This window comes from Eumetopias jubatus, unplaced genomic scaffold (genome assembly GCF_037043125.1).
Source record: "Eumetopias jubatus isolate StellerSeaLion01/CBP00866 unplaced genomic scaffold, mEumJub1_p1.0 scaffold_17, whole genome shotgun sequence".
Lineage (NCBI taxonomy): Eukaryota > Metazoa > Chordata > Mammalia > Carnivora > Otariidae > Eumetopias > Eumetopias jubatus.
Genome location: NW_028274823.1, coordinates 82,071,115 through 82,091,425, shown reverse-complemented (window position 1 = coordinate 82,091,425; position 20,311 = coordinate 82,071,115). Strand labels below are relative to the sequence as shown.

The window sequence follows — 20,311 nt, the reverse complement described above, 5'->3', positions numbered from 1 at the left end:
GGAAGAGACTTCGCCTTCGCCTCAGCTCCCCTGTGCTCTCTGTCCAGGAGAACGCACCGTTGCATTTTCCCACTGTGTCGTCTACGCCTCGCGCCCCACTCCGGTCCTAGTAACAGGCCGTGGTAAAATAACGAGGTCCCAAGTGGGTGTGCTCTCAGCTTCACCGCATGTGACAAGGTCAGCCTATCACGGGATGCCCAGCAAGCAGAAGTGTCCACTCCTGGAGCCTCACAGCCCAGGACAGACAGTCCTCCAGGAGCCAGTGAAAAGGAGCTGGAGGAACAGCAGGCCCTGGGGCGACAGGACGTCCCGCTGGCACACGGTTATCAGACTTTTAAAAAAATCAGAGCTAGGGGAGGCGCTCACTCCGGCAGGACATAAAACGCTTGCACACAGCCCGCGGTTCCCACGTGAGTGGCGGCCTCCATCCGCCAGCTGGACGCCAACCAGGCCAAGTGCGTTGCTCGCACGTGCTCCCGCTTACCCCAACTGCACCCCTGCAAGAGCCACATGACCTGACCCCGCCTCGGACCAGCAGGGAAGACGGGGACGTCACGGGCTCAGGCTCGCAGAGCTCTTAACTGCTGCGACCCACGAACCAGAAGCAGCCGTCAGACTCCAAAATCTCGGCAAAGCACGGTGATCAGCGCGCAGTGTCCCCATACCGCAAGGGGCTTTACCAAGTGCTGGCTCCGCTGCTCAAGCCCAAGGCCCCCGCCGACAGGCCCGGAGAGCGGCCGTGACCGGCACGAGATCACACAGCCGAAGGCTCCATCCCTGTCCCTCCGTCAGGACCTCCCCTCGCAGGAGGTCCCTGAGGCCCTCAGCATACATGCCCCACGTCTAGCTGGCCTAAGGAACCCTGTAACATTACAAAGACCCAACGGAAGCTTCTAGAGAGGAGCCAAAGCAAAACAGAAGGACCTATCCCTCTCCTTTCTCGCAGCTGCCCCTGGGCTGAGCCTACACAGGCAGCCCCTGGCCTGCACACCCACACAGCCCTGCTGAGCCCAGAAGCCCGGGGACACCAAGGCCCTGGGCCCCGGCCAGCCGTGCTTGCAGGGGAAGCAGCCAGGGCCCTGACACTCCTGTCCAGAACACCGCTCCCTTGGGAGTGGCAATCAACACAACTTTGCTCGCACGATCCCTTCTGTACAAGAGAGGGGAGGAAGGCCTGAGCCGGGGAAGTCACCTGTACCCAAATCAGTTTACTGTGGCATCCAACCGCCTCTCACTCTTCCCCAAATTAGCCGGCTCGTGGCCACCAGCCACCACACGGCCTGCCAGGCCAGACCACGCCAGCAGTGAGGTGTGCTTAGGGCTTTCTTGGAGGAACAGGCCTAAATGGCCTTCTGCCATCCTCAGGGGCTTCGACCCCAATACACTAAGTGCCCAAGTGGCACCTCCCAGGAGAACTTCTGTCCTGACCAGGGGCCCCAGACCGCGGCTCAGCCGGAGACTGGACGGGGCCAGCTGAAGCCCCACAACAGATCCCATCAGGAATGGCCCCCCTACCCCCACGCCGGCGCAAGCCCCCAGCCCAGCCACTCAGCCAAGGGCCTCTGGCCACGTCGGACTTCAGACCACACAGGGTGCCGCGTGCAATGCTCTACCTAAAACCGTAACCATGGGGCGCCTGGCTGGCTCAGTCAGTGGAGCATGCGGCTCTTGATCTCCATGTCATGAGCTGGAGCTCCATGCTGGGTGTAGAGATGACTTAAATAAATAAAGTTTAAGAAAAAAAGAAAAACAGAGTTGCATGATCATCCGGTGAGTTTTTTTTTAAGTAAAAATCACATAAGCATGTCCGTAAGAGCCCCTCAAACATTTAAAGAGCGTAACAATCTAGGAGAATTAAAAAACCCACCATTCTGCTGCTCACACTTGAGGACCGAGACGTAGGGGACAGAAGGGAACCCCAGCGTCCTTGACACGGGCAGTGTCCCCAGCGTTGGCAGTGGGTTGCGGTCTGCAGACTGAGCCTTGATGGCTCACTTCCCTCCTCAACAAACGGGTCAACAACAGCTCGCCCGTGTCACAGTGAGACAGCAAGTGAGAAAGGGGAAGTCAGTCCACTAGCACGTGAGCGGCACAAAATAAACCGTAAGTGAATGCTTGCTTCCTTCCCTAATGCACTTGAAGAACTTCCTCTCTGCATCAACATTCCTCTGCCCTTTGATTAATCCCTCATAGTCTTCTTTCAACATTAACCACTCACGGACACTTTTATTCCAGCAATTCAGTATACCTTCCGTATGGACATGTGCGGAAACATGTGTCAGGATATATGCCCGATGACAGTCACTCCAGCATTGGTTGTGACCTTTAAAAAAAAAAAAGTAATAGCAGCTAACTAGAATACTCTTGTCGAGCTTTAAAGGCGGGGGCTAATAAAAGGAACGAAGTTTAAGGTACACAACTGGACATACTGATCAAATGGATAAAAATAAATTTTGTATACTAACTTTGGTGTCCAAATAGTTTACCAGCGGGGAGGGGAAAAAAAAGAAGGGTAGGAGGAGATGGGGGCAAAGTAATGCCCCCATGTTCACATCCTAACCACCCCCCCGGAACTATAAATATATTAGCTCACAAGGCAAAAGGGGCTTTGCAGATGGGATCAATTGAGGATACTGAGGTGCCATGCGTATCCAGGATTCTCCAGTGGGCCCTATCTAATCATATGGGTCCTTAAAATCAGAGCCCCTGTCCAGGGTTTGATGACAGAGGAGTGGTCATAGACACAATGGAGGAAGAGGCCACAAACCAAAGAAAAATGGCAGAAGGCGGGCAAGGCCCGAAGCCTCTGACATGTTGATTTTAACCCAGTGAGACCCACATCGGGCTTCTGATCCACAGAAGCATAAGATAATACACGTGTGCTTAACAACAGGAACGTTACAGTAGTTAAGGACGAGAGCAAGAGAAAGAGATGCGGAGGGAAAGGGGGGGTAAATGACTTATAATTTTATATCTTTTTGGACGCTCTGAATATTTACTATAAATGCAATGCTTTTACTTTAACTCCTATGTAGGCACGGAGGGAAGGAAGAAATTCTTTGCCCAGTGTTCAGGTCATGACTCCCTGACCACAAGAGCTTTCATGTTTCTCAATGAAGTTGGAAAAAAAATTAATAAATAATAAAAGGCTTCCCCACAGCATTCAGCTCCTTCTGCCTGAAGGGTGCCGGGTTTCTCTTTCCTGCACCAGACCAAATCCTACCCACACATCAAGGCCCACCTCAAGCGTCATCCCTCGGGGTCTGGGCCTCCTCCCCCGGGCTCTCCGCCATGGCGGGATTTACGGGGCTGTGCGGGGCCTGGCGGAGCCTGGGGGATGGGGAGCTTCCTGGGACCAGGGCCTGTGCCAACCAACTGCTCCCTCCTAACAGGAGGATGATTAGTAAGGGCTTGCCTGACAGAAATGATTACTGGATTGCACTAATGCCAAACCAATCTAGGAAGCACCGGTTTCAAATTAACGAGGAGTCTTCTGCTGGGAAAAACCTGTTGTCATCCGATAGGCATTACCCACCTGTCTGCTTCGCCAGCAGGCCCTGGACAGGTCACTCCCCAAAGTCACAGCCAAGCGTTCACTGTGTAAATCCCCTTTCAGAATCAACTTTTGACTTTGATTTACAAAGGCCGTTGATTATTGAGAGACACTGCTTCACAGCTCCAGATCTAATTTCCAGTCTGAATCTTCCAGTTCTGGCTGCCAACACTTGGAAGTTATATTTAAATTAGACTACGGGCAGTTGCGCCGAGATCAGCCCTCCCTCCTCCCACCACACTGAACCTAATGGGACATTTTGTAATCCGTGGGGGGTGGGGAGATCACAGCACAGTTACTACAGCTGAGATGGAAAACAATGCAAAACCTCGTCTGCTCCATTAATGACACTTTTTTTTTTTAAAGATTTTATCTAGGGGCGCCAGGGTGGCTCAGTCGTTAAGCGTCTGCGTTCGGCTAGGTCATGATCCCAGGGTCCTGGGATCGAGCCCCGCATTGGGCTCCCTGCTCTGTGGGAAGCCTGCTTCTCCCTCTCCCACTCCCCCTGCTTGTGTTCCCTCTCTTGCTGTGTCTCTGTCAAATAAGTAAATAAAATCTTAAAAAAAAAAAAAGATTTTATTATTTATTTGCAAGAGAGAGAGAGCGCGCGCGAGCACACAGGCAGGGGGAGCAAGCAGACTTCCCGCTGAGTGGGGAGCCCGAATCAGGGCTCAATCCCAGGACGCTGAGAGCATGACCTGAGCTGAAGGCAGACACTTAACCGATTGAGCCACCCAGGCCCCCTATTAATGACACTTTTAGCGTCGAAGGAGCCCGGAGAGGAGACAGAGTGACACCTGATTAAATGTTCACATGGTGACACGTGCCTCCAGCTGTCTCCGCTAACGCTCCAGCAGAGAAGCTCTTGTTTTAACCTCCAGGTCTAACAAATACTAGAGCACCCACCTCTGTGGGAATGGTGGAGTCCAGACTCCCCAAGAGGCTACACTGCAGCGTCCCGATGAGCCGCCCTGTACAACGGAGGACCCAGCGCATGCCATCCAATCATAGACAAGCGGCAGACACGGCCATCCTCGTGGGTGTTAAACCAAAGCTCGTCATTACTTATTTTTGTTGCTGGTGCTGTTTTCGTCTTAAAGTTAGATCTCTTCAGGTGTAATTTATGCAGGAACCCACCTTTTTCAGGGCAGAGCTCTCTGACTTTTGTCCAAACCACAGAGTCATGTAATCAGCTCCACCGTCAAGATACAGAACATTTCATTTATTCCAAAGAGCTCCTTTTGCCCTTTGTAAGTCCATCCTCCCTGCCCGCTCACGACCACTCTTCCGTCTTCTGCCCTTGTCCTCCAGCCTTGTGCAGAACGTCACGAGACATGGGATCACACAGCATGGACCCTGGAGAGGCACACAGGATGTACCTTTTTGAGTTTGGCTTCTTTCCCAAAACGTATAATGCACATGAGACTCATTCCAATAACTGTGCATCCCTGTCACTGCTAAGTTAGCATTCCGTTGACAGACATCCCAGCTCACGCACCCACCACTACTTGAAGAAGGATTTAGTGTTTCTCAGCTTGGGGCAGTCGTGAATGAAGCTGTTAGAAATGCTGAGGAGCAAAGGACAGTAGAACAGATCCACGAAACTAGGAGCTGGTTCTTTGAAAGAATTCACAAGATTGATAAACCCCTGGCCAGACTTATCAAAAAGAAAAGAGAAATGACCCAAATCCACAAAATCATGAATGAAAGAGGAGAGATCACAACGAACACCAAAGAAATACAAACAATTATAAGAACATAGTATGAGCAACTCTATGCCAGCAAATTAGATAACCTGGAAGAAATGGGTGCATTCCTAGAGATGTATCAACTACCAAAATGGAACCAGGAAGAAATAGAAAACCTGAACAGACCTATAACCACTAAGGAAATTGAAGCAGTCATCAAAAATCTCCCAACAAACAAAAGCCCAGGGCCAGATGGCTTCCCAGGGGAATTCTATCAGACATTTCAAGAAGAATTAATACCTATTCTCCTGAAACAATCTACACATTCAATGCAATCCCCATCAAAATACCATCCACCTTTTCCAAGAAATGGAACAAATAATCCTAAAATTTGTATGGAACCAGAAGAGACCCCGAATAGCCAGAGGAATATTGAAAAAGAAAAGCAAAGCTGGCGGCATCACAATTCCGGACTTCCAGCTCTATTACAAAGCTGTCATCATCAAGACAGTATGGTACTGGCACAAAAACAGACACATCGATCAATGGAACAGAATCGAGAGCCCAGAAATGGACCCTCAACGCTATGGTCAACTCATCTCTGACAAAGCAGGAAAGAATGTCCAATGGAAAAAAGACAGTCTCTTCAACAAATGGTGTTGGGAAAATTGGACAGCCACATACAGAAGAATGAAACTGGACCATTTCCTCACACCACACACAAAAATAGACTCCAAATGGTTGAAAGACCTCAATGTGAGACAGGAGTCCATCAAAATCCTAAAGGAGAACACAGGCAGCAACCTCTTCGACCTCAGCCGCAGCAACTTCTTCTTAGAAACATCGCCAAAGGCAAGGGAAGCAAGGGCAAAAATGAACTATTGGGATTTCATCAAGATAAAAAGCTTTTGCACAGCAAAAGAAACAGTCCACAAAACCAAAAGACAAGCGACAGAATGGGAGAAAATAGTTGCAAATGACATATCAGATAAAGGGCTAGTATCCAAAATCTATAAAGAACTTATCAAACTCAACACCCAAAGAACAAATAATCCAATCAAGAAATGGGCAGAAGACATGAACAGACATTTTTCCAAAGAAGACATCCAAATGGCCAACAGACACATGAAAAAGTGCTCAACATCGCTCGGCATCAGGGAAATCCAAATCAAAACCTCCATGAGATACCACCTCACACCCGTCAGAATGGCTAAAATGAACAAGTCAGGAAACGACAGACGTTGGCGGGGATGCGGAGAAAGGGGAACCCTCCTACACTGTTGGTGGGAATGCAAGCTGGTGCAGCCACTCTGGAAAACAGTATGGGGGTTCCTCAAACAGTTGAAAATAGAGCTACCATACAATGCAGCAATTGCACTACTGGGTATTTACCCCAAAGATACAAATGTAGGGATCCGAAGGAATACGTGCACCCCAATGTTTATAGCAGCAATGTCCACAATAGCCAAACTGTGGAAAGAGCCGAGATGTCCATCGACAGATGAATGGATAAAGAAGAGGTGGTATATATACACAATGGAATATTATGCAGCCATCAAAAGGAATGAGATCTTGCCATTTGCAACGACATGGATGGAACTGGAGGGTGTTATGCTGAGTGAAATAAGTCAATCAGAGAAAGACATGTATCATATGACCTCACTGATATGAGGAATTCTTAATCTCAGGAACAAACTGAGGGTTGCTGGAGTGGTCGGGGGTGGGAGGGATGGGGTGGCTGGATGATAGACATTGGGGAGGGTATGTGCTATGGTGAGTGCTGTGAATTGTGCAAGACTGTTGAATCACGGATCTGTACTTCTGAAACATATAATGCAATATATGTTAAGAAAAAAAAAAAGAAGAAGAAGATAGCAGGAGGGGAAGAATGAAAGGGAGTAAGTCGGAGGGGGAGACGAACCATGAGAGACGATGGACTCTGAAAAACAAACTGAGGGTTCTAGAGGGGAGGGGGGTGGGGGATGGGTTAGCCTGGTGATGGGTATTAAAGAGGGCACGTTCTGCGTGGAGCACTGGGTGTTATGCACAAACAATGAATCATGGAACACTACATCAAAAACTAATGATGTAATGTATGGTGATTAACATAACAATAAAAAATTATTAAAAAAAAAGAAAAGAAAAGAAATGCTGAGGAGCTGCGGAGACACATAAGACCCTGCTCATGGCCCTGAACTAGTCGGGCCTCCTACACATAGAATGCGTTCACATTTACTAATTAATGTAGGCACTCCCACATCAAAACACTCTTTCTTTTGCAATCCTAATTGTATTGCAATTATTTGAAAGTATCAGAAATTATTCCAGCCCATACTTTCAAAACCACTAGCTGTTGCAATAAATCACTACACGGCTTGTAACCACAGCCTTCTCTTAGCTAGCACTGTGATTTTTGCCGCCCGTCGGCAGACCAGGGACCAGTGGTCATGACCGTAAGCCCCCCTGAAGAGAAGAGGGGAGGGCACGGCAGCCAGACACACTCTCCCCTTCTGGAAGACCCAGAGAATCTCAGGGATAGCTGGTGTGACGTGGAAAACCACCAGGTAATCATGACCCAAAATATATCCAAAAACTAACAGGTCACCCTTCCACTGGTTTCACTTACAATTTCTCTGTCGTGCCCATACACAGGTAACAATGCTATCATGACGATGCTGGGTGCTGAAGACCCTGAGCTGTCCGATGCAAGTTGCTAAGGACCGGCAGGCCTCCGGTCCCACAAGTTCAAGTTACACCAAAGTGCTTTCAGTCTCTCTGTTTTCACTACGGATTCCACTGAGAAAAACAGCGAAGCAAGGAAAATTGCTCTTCTCAGCTCCAGCTCAGAAAGCTCACCAGACACCGGTGTGGGCCTCTGGCCCCCAAAGCACCCACCCCGGTGGGGCTCCCCGACAAGGGCACCTTCCCCCGACATGTGCTCTAGGCTCTAAAATTACCGTCTATGCCGCTTCTGTACTGCCCTCCATCCCACGCCCAAACTCCCCTTCCCGGCCAGTTCATCTGGCAAATGGACAATCCAAAGCGTGAAAGACACAAAGTCGCTCCCACCCCAGGGGTTTGGGATAATAGTTCAAGACCACACACTGAGATGTAAAAGTATCTCCCAGGCTCTCACTAGCCCAAAATGTGTTACAATAATTGACTTAAAGATGAGGACAGTGCTAAGAATGCATTAAACACAGTCATCAATTAGTGAGATCGATACTGAGCCTCATATTAAGCTCAAAATTAAGCCACTTAAGCCCCAACCATTTTAACTGTATTTGTACACATCTTTTAAAAATATAAGCTTTGGAGCACACATATTCCTAACTGCTCTTTCACATCAGAAACTGGAACTGGGTTATTCCTCGGCCACGGAACACTGCCAGGGATCAGTAGGAACTGTTTACAGAATGACCCAGAGGAAATGTCACACCCCCTGTATTTTCAAACCCACGAAGAATAACTATGAATCAAAGCTAGTCTGAATCTCATTTCAATTCCACATTTCCTCCTACCCAAGGAAAGGAAGCATATTGTTAAGTTCAAAAGACCCAAACAAGATATCAAAAAGCTGCCTGTGAGCACCAAACAAAAGATGTCTTATATAATTTATCTACAAATGCTAAAAATGCAATTCACTGCAATTATGCCTCTGCCTACGGACCATTGTGCCCTGTCATAGATATTTCTAAAGGATGCAGTTGAAGCAAAATGCCCATCTTTCCCGGCAAGAACAGAAACCAACATTTTGGTGATTATCTACCTACTATGTGCATCGAACTCCGATATAATAAGAATTTGAGACTCCTAAATATCCCTTAATGTCCATTCTCCCTTTCTTTCTTAATAACAGAACCCCCACTTTTGTAACTCGTGCCCAGCGTAAGAACCATAGCTCCCAGCGTCTTCTGCAGCTAGGTGCAGCCATGGGGCGACGTTCTAGCCTGGAAGTTCCCAAAGTGGGTCTGGGGACCCCTGGGAGACCCCGCACCCCTTTTAGGTAATCCATGGGTCCAGAACCATTTTAATAATAACACTAAGATACAATTTGCCTCTTTAACGCTCACTCTCTCGTAAGCATATAGGGGAGTTTTTAGAGGCTACGTGACATCTGATGCCACAACAGACGGAAGGCAGAAGCTGATGGTGAGCATCCAGCTGTCTCCCATTAAGGCAGAATTAAAAGAGATTTACAAAATGTAAAGCAGTGGTAGTCTTCTCACTACCAGTTAGAAAATTTTATTTTTCCGAAAAAAGTAATCTATGCCAACATATAATGGTTCATTATTTTTAAATGAATTATCTTTTTAAATTTAAATTTAATTTAATGGCAGTTTAAAATATTTTAAATTTAAATTTAACTTAATTAAATGGTGGCTTAGAAAAACACAAATTATTTTATAGTTCTGGAGGTCGGAAGTCTAAAAACGAGTCTTATGGGGCCAGCATGAAGGTGTTGGCAGAACTGAGCTCCCCCCTGGCCTTTCCTGGAGGCCGCCTGGGCTCCGTGGCTCATGCGCCCCTCCCTTCCAGCAATGGCAAGACTTCAATCTCTGCTTCCACCCTCCCGACTCCCTCCTGCCTCCCCTTATAGGGACCCTGGGGATTACCTGGTTACACCAGATCATTCAGGATCCTCTCCCCATCTCAAGATCCTTAACTTAAGCACATCTGCAGTCTCTCTTGCCATGTAATAAGGTAATATATTCACAGGTTCTGGGCATTAGGATGGGGACATCTTTGGGGGCCATTTTTCTGCCTACGGTAAAATGCAAGATATAACGCACATAAGCGAAGCTCTTTGGGGTCCTCAATTGTATTTAAGAGCATAAAGGGTTTCTTCAGAGCAAAACATTTGAGAACTACTGCTCTAGCACATGAACAGATTAGGTAGTTATTAGGTGGGAAAATAAAACCCAGAAAAAGCTAAGTCATTAACCAAAGTCATGAAGACCGTGAACAGAACTTCAGCTTGAACTCAGGTTGTCTGGCTACCCACGAACCTAGTATGACTCCCTCTAGGCCATGCTGTCAACCCCCGAACACCCCGACTGAGAAAAAGACAAACAAAAGTCATTCTGTGGGCATTTCTGTGGGCATCAAATAAAGGGTATGACAACAAACATTTGGATGTGAATTTGCTGAGTGGGAGGGAGGTCAAGTTTGAGAAGAAGGTGCCAAAAATAAGCCTGCTTTTCAAAACCTTATTTAGAAATAGACAAGTTCATTACCTCATGTGGGAAAGGAGGAAAATGTTACAAATGGCCAAGTGTCCCCATGCTGAGTCAGAGAGAGGAGAAGCCAACCATTCATGGTCTAGACAAGCCCGGTTAGGGCCAAGGTCATGAGACATGGGGCATGTGGCGCAAAGCACTGCTTGGGGTCACACGACAGGGCCTGGTGAGCAGACTCATCTTGACAAGACTGTCAAACCCCAGTTCTTCACACCCTCCCTGAGAAGGACATGTGAGAGACCACATTCCTGGGCTGTCTCTGCATCGCTCTAATAGGACCAGAGTCAAGACTTCGCAGCGAGAAACTGCATTCGGGTGACTGTGTTAAAATCATGCTAATGATCCAAATCTCAGCCTCCCAAGGACACATATTCACCGTAAGAGGGGAGAATGGGGAAGTCCAAAGGGCCAGTGGCCGCTCTACCCAGTCACTGCCCGGGCCCAGGAACAAGGGACGGAACGGGGGATTCGATCCCTCTCCGCGTGCTCAGGCAGTGTGTGCTCCTGCACGGCGGCTCCTCGAGAAGCAGTGGCCACTCCTGGCAGCTCCTCAGCTCTTCTGCATCTCCTGCCCCACTCCCCGGGAGAAGCTTCTGGAGTGCTCAGCTAACCACACCACTTGGAAAGCAAAAACCTCCCCTAGCGCCTGAACTGACAGCCAACAAGAACCCAAAACATGAGGACATAGACTACGTAACTGCTGTCCAGAGGGGAAAAGCCACAGAATCATCTGATGCTTCTGGTTTCCAAGGAAAAGCACAGAGCCAGTAGAACAGGCCATCCTTCGGAATATTTCTAGCCACGGCGCTCAGCGTTTCCCGAGAACGTTTCCAGTGCCTGCCTTTATATGATTACACTGGTGTTACAAAAATCCTCCCCGCAACCCACAGAGCATAAAGATGTTTCGGACCAGACACGCCTCCCACAGCACTCCCATCACAAAGCTGTAACCCACACACACGGGTCAGAGTGCGGTGGCCCACAGGTGATTATTCTGCTGCAGAATGAATTAAAAAACTATGAAATCAGCAATCTCGGTTGGCATCCATTTTGAAACAAAACATGTTTTCATGTGCCGACACCCAAGGCAACTTGACATTTTAGAGATCAGACATCATGCTGTTTTCTGTGCCTATTAAGGGGACGTGCAATGTAAAGTCGGGGGTTTGGGGAGACAATGCCTCCTCTAATTCACAGCAGTAAACACCTGTTTTCTGCACTCCGCATGAGGAAGAAAGGCATCCACAGGCAGAAATCCACAATTAAATCTTTTATACCCAGGATTCCTCTAACAGTAAACACGGAGAAGCAGAAGAAAGGAGCGGTGAATGAGAACTCTGTGCTTATGAGTTATTCCAAAAGTAGAGACTTGACTTTCCAAAGCAGCGAATATTAGTAAATTAACTAGAATGAGTGCATTAGATTAACTAGGAAAAAAAAAAAAAAAAACCAACACAGGCAGAAGTTTAAGGCCATAGTATGTGATGTGAGTGTCGATATAGGTTTAATGAGCTCTCAAGGAGACTGCTACTGTGCTAGCCTGTAGCCATGGGTAAAACAAAGTAACGTACCCAGTAAAGTTTTAAGAGTCAAAGAAAACTGATAAAGGGCACATACAGAAAGCTGACTATGAAGTATTGCTTGGGTACTACCAATTTAGAAATTACGGTGGACTAGGTATTTGAAGGGCCCATCTGCTATGCTGGAATTAGGTTCTGAATAAATTAATTTTAGGAATACTTTCTAGTACATTGGCTAGCTCCAGCTAGAGAAACAAACACCAGGAAGACATGGCAGGGACAGCACACTGAAACCTGACCAAAGAAGAGAGCAGCAGTTGCCGTGGAGGCCAGGTGAATACCAGCAATGGGATGGGGCATCCAGACCCTCCACTTTCTGCAGGGACAGAAAACCCAACCAGAGACCAGGATTCCCAAAGGAAATGAACATGGTCCTGGCTCTGTAGCACCCTCCTGGCTCCGAGGACAAACACACATAAATTTCAACAAGACCTCAGGATTCTGCTATATAATTATCAAACAAATATGAGCACATAATCAAAGCTCACCATGGATACTAGGAAACAAGCCACAAACACAGGTTTATTGGCATTATCCGATGCAGAATATGGAACAACTCTGTTTGGTGTTGCTTACAGATATGAAAGATGGAGGTGGAAAAAAAATGAGCAAGCAAAAAAGAGACCACTAAATATATTCAGCAGATTGGAAGCAGAAATTGAGCTTTTCAAGATGAAGAAATAGGGGGCCTGGGTGGCTCAGGTGGTTAAGCATCTGCCTTCGGCTCAGGTCATGATCCCAGCCGTCCTGGGATCGAGCCCCACATCAGGCTCCCTGGTCAGTGGGTAGCATGCTTCTCCCTCTCACTCTGCTCATGCTCTCTAATAAATTACTTTTTAAAATATTAAGAAATATAATCATTGGAATTAAAAACTCAAAGGATGGGTTAAATAAAAAATTCAACACCACTGAAGAGAAAAGTACTGAACTGGAAGCTAAATCTTAAGAAATTACCTAGAATCAAACAGAGAGAAAGGACAGGGAAGAAAATACCAATTACAAAGTAAAAGACACAGAGAAGAAAAAGAGAAGCTCTAACATCTACTTATCAAAACCAGAAGGAGCAAATACAGAGAGGGGCGAGAGACCGCATTCAGAGCATTAATAGCTGGGAAATTTTCAGAGCCAATGAAAGGTATAAATCTATAGATACACAACACACAACAAATACAAACAGTATAAAAACCAGAAAGCCACACACAGACACAGGGCAGGGAGACTGCGGGGCCCCGATGACAAGTAAGTGATCTCAAAATAAGGCAAGCCATTTACCAAACAGTGACGATGAAAGACCTACTGTGGTTTCCCAAGAGCAACAACAAAAGCCGTAGGACGATGAGCAGTATGTTCACGATGCTGCCAGACAGTGGCTGTCAGCTAAGAACTGGGACAGCAACATGAACACATGTTCACATAAACCAAAGTCGAGAGAAGCTATGACCTAGCGATTCTGAGGGAAGACAATTCTGAAGGAGGCACCTCTCACCAGGGGAAAGGTACAGGATGAAAGAAGGGAAGAGACGCAAGACATGGTGGACATATGAAATTAAACATAGTGTCTCTAATGGGTAACCATAGTCTGACGTGTCGGGCAAAACACAGAACTGAAACACAGAAAGGAAAGCATGAGAACAGAAGGAGACACTGTTCACTAGGTGTCCTACGAGTTTCCTACTATTCTGAGAGGGGATGGCAACACCTTAACTACGGATTGACTTCAAAACCGTGAAGCATGCACAGTGTACTTTCAGGGTAATCACAGAAGGACAGAAATGGAATGCATTCCAAACCCGCAGAGAAAAGAACACTGAATGAGAACACAAATCAACAAAAACTTCAATCAATCAAAAAAAAAAAGATTAGCAATGAAAATGAACCAAACACATATAGTTAAGAGAGTATTAGACAGTATTTCAAAAAAAAAAAAAAACCAGAAACGAAGAAAAGCGCCAGTAGTCATATAATAAAAGACTGAAAATTTTGTCTACATTAAAATCACAAACTCTGTTCTCCAAAGTATACTAAAAAGAAAAATGCTCAACCTCACTATTAATCAGGAAAATGCAAATTAAGACCAAGTGATATACTACCTTATACCCACTACACTGGCAACAAAATACCCAATTTTGGAAGGAAGTGGAGCAACAGATAAAAATGTGATAGATTTTTTTAGAAGATTTTATTTATTTATTTTTGTGAGAGAGAGAACACAAGCCGGGGGCAGGGGGGCGGTGCAGAGGGAGAAGCAGGCTCCCCACTGATCAGGGAGCCCGACATGGGGCTTGATCCCAGGACCCCGGCCTCATGACCTGAGCCGAAGGCAGACACTTCACCAACTGAGCCCCTCTGGTTCACATGCAACAAGTGAATGTGAACAACACAACTGAGTAAATGTAACCTGCAGAATGCTATGTGCAATATACCCTTCTTACCCAGCCTGAAAACAAACAACACAAAGCACTCTCCTGTTTGCATATGTACACAGAGATGGGAATTGTGTTTCAGGATGCAAAGCAACCAGCACCAGGAAGAGCGCAGTCCCATGCAGGGGATTTTCACTCTCGGTCAAGGCTGTTTCTCAACACAAGCAATGGTGTGCTGGTCTGGTTCTGGAGCAAACCCTTCACGTCATCCAGGCCAGCAAGCCCAATGACACAGCCCCAGGCCGTCCAAGTGCAGAGCAGAGCACACGCTGGGTAGCCACAATCTTCCCAGACAGAGAGCCTCCATCACAACCAATTCCAGAATACAGGAAATGTCCTGGCCCCAAATGGCACCCTAGGCCCCCTGCCCCTGGAACCTCCCCTCATAATTTCTTCTACAAACAATTAAATTACAATGTATAGTTTTGGTTAAAGGTGAAAAATGGTGTAGACTCAGGAGAGATTTTCCTGAATCCTGAATCCAGATGGCCCTTTTTCCTTTTAAATGTCCTCATTGATTATGTGACTTGAGAGCTCACAACGCCCTTTCCGTCCTCTTCAGCGACCCTGGCAGAGGCTACTGTTCGGGTCCTTCGTTTCCCACACGTCTACACCCTGGCCTGTGCTGCCTTCCCAGTCCAATCCTGTCTCTTTCCTTCCCAACCAGACTTGGCCTTCCCTGGGCTGATGTAGAGCTGGGGCCCCTCGAAGGCCTGGAGGCCCCCCATGCAGCAGAGCCTCATGTGCAATCACAGAACAGAGCAAGAGTGACTCTGGGGAACTTCGGATCCATGACGCGTCTGCAAACAGATAAAAGGCGGAGTCTGACTTACGTGCTGTCTTTCATACGCTCTCTGCTATGCTCCTATTTCACTGCTCTCAAAATTCAGAAGATCTATAGCTCTTTGGTCACTGGAGCTTTGCCTGGAATGATAAGAGCAGGAAATGAGAAAGGAGGAAACTAGAAGGAACCGAAGCGCCCACTGGGGAAGGAAACTCTCTTGTGCCATCGTTCCTGACATTTAAAAGGGAAAAGGGCCACCGGAAGCAAAGAAAATCTCCAGCAACCTCCGGTCAAAGCCATTTTTCGTCGTTAACCAAAACTATTAATAGTAATTTTTTTTAAAGATTTTATTTATTCATTTGACAGAGAGAGACCCAGCGAGAAAGGGAACACAGCAGGGGGAGTGGGAGAGGGAGAAGCAGGCTTCCCGCGGAGCAGGGAGCCGGATCCGGGGCTCGATCCCAGGAGCCTGGGACCATGCCCTGAGCCGAAGGCAGACGCTTAACGGCTGAGCCACCCAGGCGCCCCTATTAATAGTAATTTAATGTTTTTAGAAAAAAATCGTCGTTATTTACAAACACCTTTCACACACACTTTTTTTAAATTTGAGCCACGGATTTTGAGAACAGGCAAGTATCAATTTAAATGCAGGAGCTGACGTTCCCAAAGGTTAGGGAACTTTCCCACAACCGCTCATCCAGTGAGTACCATAGAGGAACGAGAACCACCTTGACCATTCCAACCCTCTTCCATGACCCCAAATCCTAATAGGATGGTTTCAACCTGAAAAGCAGTATTATTATTTCTCCTTGCACTGCATATACTTTCTCAGCCAACAGACACAGAAATGGCTTTGCCCATTGAGTGACAGAGTGACGGTCATAGGATTAAATGTTTTTTTACCACAGACAACGCAGAAGGTAGAACATGCACACCAGGATAGTTAAGAAATGCACGTATCTTGTCCACACACCCTCCTTTTCTCTTTAAGTCAGTTATAACTGCTGGGCTGCTTCTTTTCTTTTTAACTTTTCATTTGGAAATAAGTTCGAGCTTACAGAAAAGTCACGGAACGGTAACAGTACAAAGAACGCCAAGCACACCTCACTCAGTTGCCCCTACCACCACCCAGCAGCCACGGACCTGACCACTCACTGGCTGCAGACTCTCTACACATACACACAGCGTCGATTCTGAGCCGGTGGAGGTACGTGCCAGACCTCGTGGCGCTTCACCTCTAAACACTTCAGAATGGGGATATCCCCAGATGGCAGTAAACCCAGTACTTTACCGCCATCTTCAATTAACCCCACGATGCACTTCATGGAGCCTCTTTCCCCCAATTCAGGATCCAGTCCAGGGGCAGGCATACAGCACTTAACTGCATTATTCCGAAACACACAGCTTGCTTTGGTCTTCCGTGGCCTTTGCAATTCAGAATAGCGTCCCCTATCTCTTTTGTATTAATAAAGCATTTCTGTTTTGACTTGTCTGATGTTTCCTCATGATTCAATTCAGCCAGAAACCACCGAGGTGATGTGTTCTTCTCCAGGGGTCTCATCTGAAGGTGCGGGAGGCCCACGTGCCCCTCCTTGGCTGCCCAGGCCAAGTGCTATCCAATTCCTCTGGTAAAAAATTATTTTTTTCTCTTGAAGCTAATAAGTCATCAGGGAGGAGATACTGCAAGACCATGAAAAGACCTTGTCCCTCATCAAAATGTCCCCTAGGTTTCACATCCATCACCGACCTGTGCGGGCCACTGTCCCTCCGACACCCTCCACATTACCCTTCATTACTCGGCACCGTATTGTTTGCTCACCTCTTTGTCCATTTGTGGCCACACTGGAAGTTCTAGTTTTTCAATAACTGATCATGTTTATCCTGCCGCGTATGATTTATCTCTGTACTACACCGTCTTGGTGCTCAGCCTACCTCAGATCTAGCCAGCGGGCACCCCCTTGAACCTAGCTCCTTTATCTGTGCAGCGCGCCCCCCCACCGTTGTCTTATTTTCCTAACTTTTCTTTCCTTCCTTTCTGGCATTAAAAGAGCTGGGTTCCCGATGTGCTTGCCCTGTCTCTGCCCTGCACGCAGTCACTCCTCCAGAGTCCTGGCTCCTGGTGGGGAGGAGGGCGTAGGCACTGGCTGCTTCCCCTGTCGGCGGTTCGGCTCACGGACGAGCCACATCTCCTGCTTCTTCGCCATCGTAAGGTGGGCAGTTAGAGGGGGTTCCATTTGATCCAGAGGGCAGCTAAGTCATCAGCAGACCGGCTCAGTTGTGGGAGGCTTGGTGGAGACGGGGATGTTTGAGCCGTGCCCTCCCAGGCTCTACCCCCACGGGAGGGCCAGGCCAGCACCCGCAGCTCGCCTTTCCCTCTCCATGGTTTCAACATTCAAGGAAGCTTCAGGAACACGGGCTGCTCTAATGGAAGAGGGAAGAATCAAGACACTGAGCATACAGTGAAGGCTCTTTATTTAAACATTTCAAAGAAACCCCCCTGCTAAGGACGTTTCTTAGAAGTGCATGTGTTTACTTGCACTGCAACACGGTGGCGGGAGAGATGCTCTCTAGCCGTCTGGCAGACTCTGAACAAAATGCCAGGGAAATGGCTCTATTCCTTGCAGGAGGCTGACCGTCACTTCAGACGCCAGCTGGCTGTCACTCGGACATGAATCGACACTTACTTCCACAACCCTTCCTCCAGGGGCATACCAAACCACTACAGGCCACCAAAGAAAGAAAACGTAGTTGCTACTCTTCGTTCTTCTTGTTTACGTGCATGTACTTAGGGGTGGAGAGAAGAGTCCTCTCACGAGAAATCACCTCCTGGTGCACTTACATTTCTCCTCCTAACCACTGATGAGAAAATCATAAGGAGCAAAACAGTCAAAAAAGGGGCGCCTGCGTGGCTCAGTCGGTTAAGCATATGCCTTCGGCTCAGGTCATGATCTCAGGGTCCTGGGATCGAGTCCCACATCGGGCTCCCAGCTCAGCAGGGAGTCTGCTTCTCCCTCTCCCTCTGCCCAATCCCTGCTTGTATGCACTCTCTCTCTCAAATAAATAAATAAAATCTTCAAAACAAAATAGTCAAAAGAAAAAGAAAAGAAAAAAAGAAACAACTCTACAACCCCAGACACAAAGTTAATCAAAAAGGTAATTGTCAAACAAGAGCAGTATTTTTACCACATACAGGAGAAGAGAGGAAAATGGAGAACAGGCCTTGCCCTGCCCAAACCAGGAGCTCTGTGCCCACAGCACACACATGCGCACAACACCCTCCTCCTACTTCTTGAGCAGACTTTCTCCTTACTAGAAATCCACACCGCAGCCCGCCTAATCCAATTTCGCAAAAGGAACATGCCCGCCAAAGCTTGGTGGGTCCCACCCGGCTGCCTCGGGCTCTGCCTCGGGCCGCCGAGAACTTGCAGGCAAGCCCTGTTACACATGCCAACACACCGTGTACCTGTCCTCTTGCACTCGCGCTCTCCAGATGGACCTGTCCCATCAGGACTCTCAGATCTTAATTCTGCCTCCCCAAGTCAGCAGGTGCCCAGCACCCTGATCAACCTGACCGTCTGCCCCCCACTTCCCGGAAGCCTCCACGATCTGCCCCCCGCCCAGCTTTGCACACATGTCCCAATGTTGTCCACCCGTCACAGCGAACACCCTGCAGCCATCGCCCTTCACGGGACACCCTGCCCTCCCTTTCTTCTCTTGACTAACTCACGGAGGAGGCTTGACAACCTTGGGGAATTTTTCGTGATCCCCATTCAAAGCTGAGTGAGTGCCCCAAACTTCCTACTCTCAGAGCGCCTGTGCTCACCTTTAAATAAACAGCCAACAACTTGCTGAGTGCTGATGACGTGCTAAGCTACAGGCACCTACCACGTGTCACGTCACTGAGGGCCCACACTAGGTCCGGAAGCGGGGCGGGGGGGCACGGTGCTCTTCCTAGGGATAAACAAATGGTGTGCCGGTTCAAAGATTAAAAGGACCTCTCAGGAGGTAGAATCTGGAATTCTGTAGAAGGAAGTCAAGCCCCTTCTCAAGAAGTTCTTACACTGTTTAACCAACAGGCTCCTCCACTAAGGGACACATCCGTTCCGACACACATGGCGCAAGCGAGGATCAGTGAAGAGGCAAACACCCATCCACTGGACTCCACCGGGGCCCCCACGTCGCTGAGCCAATGCCCAGCTAGCCGCAGACTGTGGACCTGAGCTGAGGGAGGAGCAGGGGCAGGAAAGCTGAGGACAGTCTCGTGAAGAGTGTGTCACAGAGGAGGAGTATTTCAGGACAACTCGGTCACTTGCCCAGGTTCCCTTCTTCACGCTGCAGACCCTGACTATGCCATCATAAATATCGGCCAGGCTCAAAGCGATCTAAGGGCTCTACCCTCCCTGGGGAAAGTGTTTTTAAAAAAAGGGAAAGGATCAAAAGGAGAAGTTGTAGAGCGCCCTGAAACCTAACTCAAAGTGTGAAAGTCACAGGGCACGTTTAACCTAGGGAAGAGGAAGCAAGGGAGGGGCCACTGTGGGACATCACATTAAGCACCACCCGGCCAAGAGCAACGGACAGCATTTTTCCAATCCTGCCAAAGACAGAGCAGAGCAAACAGTTTTAACCTATAGTATGAGAATTTGGCTTCAATATGAAGATTTTCCCCAAAGCAAGAATTTTTTTTTATTTTTTTTTATTGTTATGTTAATCACCATATGTTACATCATTAGTTTTTGGTGCAGTGTTCCATGATTCATTGTTTGTTCATAACACCCAGTGCTCCATGCAGAACGTGCCCTCCCCAATACCCATCACCAGGCTAACCCATCCCCCTACCCCCCTCCCCTCTAGAACCCTCAGTTTGTTTTTCAGAGTCCATCATCTCTCATGGTTCCTCTCCCCCTCTGACATACTCCCCTTTTCTTCCTCTCCTGTTATCTTCTTCTTTTTCTTTTTTCTTAAAATATGTTGCGTTATTTGTTTCAGAAGTACAGATCTGTGATTCAACAGTCTTGCACAATTCACAGCGCTCACCATAGCACA

At 47.8% G+C, this 20,311-nt stretch overlaps 1 protein-coding gene across 9 annotated transcripts in view; it reads right to left on the bottom strand.

Moving 5' to 3' along the window:
- SGMS1 (sphingomyelin synthase 1) overlaps positions 1-20,311 on the bottom strand; it is a 266,257-nt gene that overhangs the window by 165,652 nt on the left and 80,294 nt on the right. For 4 of the 9 annotated variants that reach the window (XM_028104476.2, XM_028104477.2, XM_028104478.2 and 1 more), the window contains exon 3: positions 15,318-15,408. The exons of 1 other annotated variant lie outside the window; for it this stretch is intronic. The gene's annotated coding sequence lies outside the window, so the exon portion shown is untranslated. Of the gene's footprint in view, positions 1-1,867; positions 1,983-2,248; positions 2,324-3,535; positions 3,725-4,459; positions 4,665-4,690; positions 4,910-15,317; positions 15,409-20,311 lie in introns of those variants that run through there. 4 more of the 9 variants (XM_028104483.2, XM_028104479.2, XM_028104484.2 and 1 more) reach the window with 4 other exon arrangements.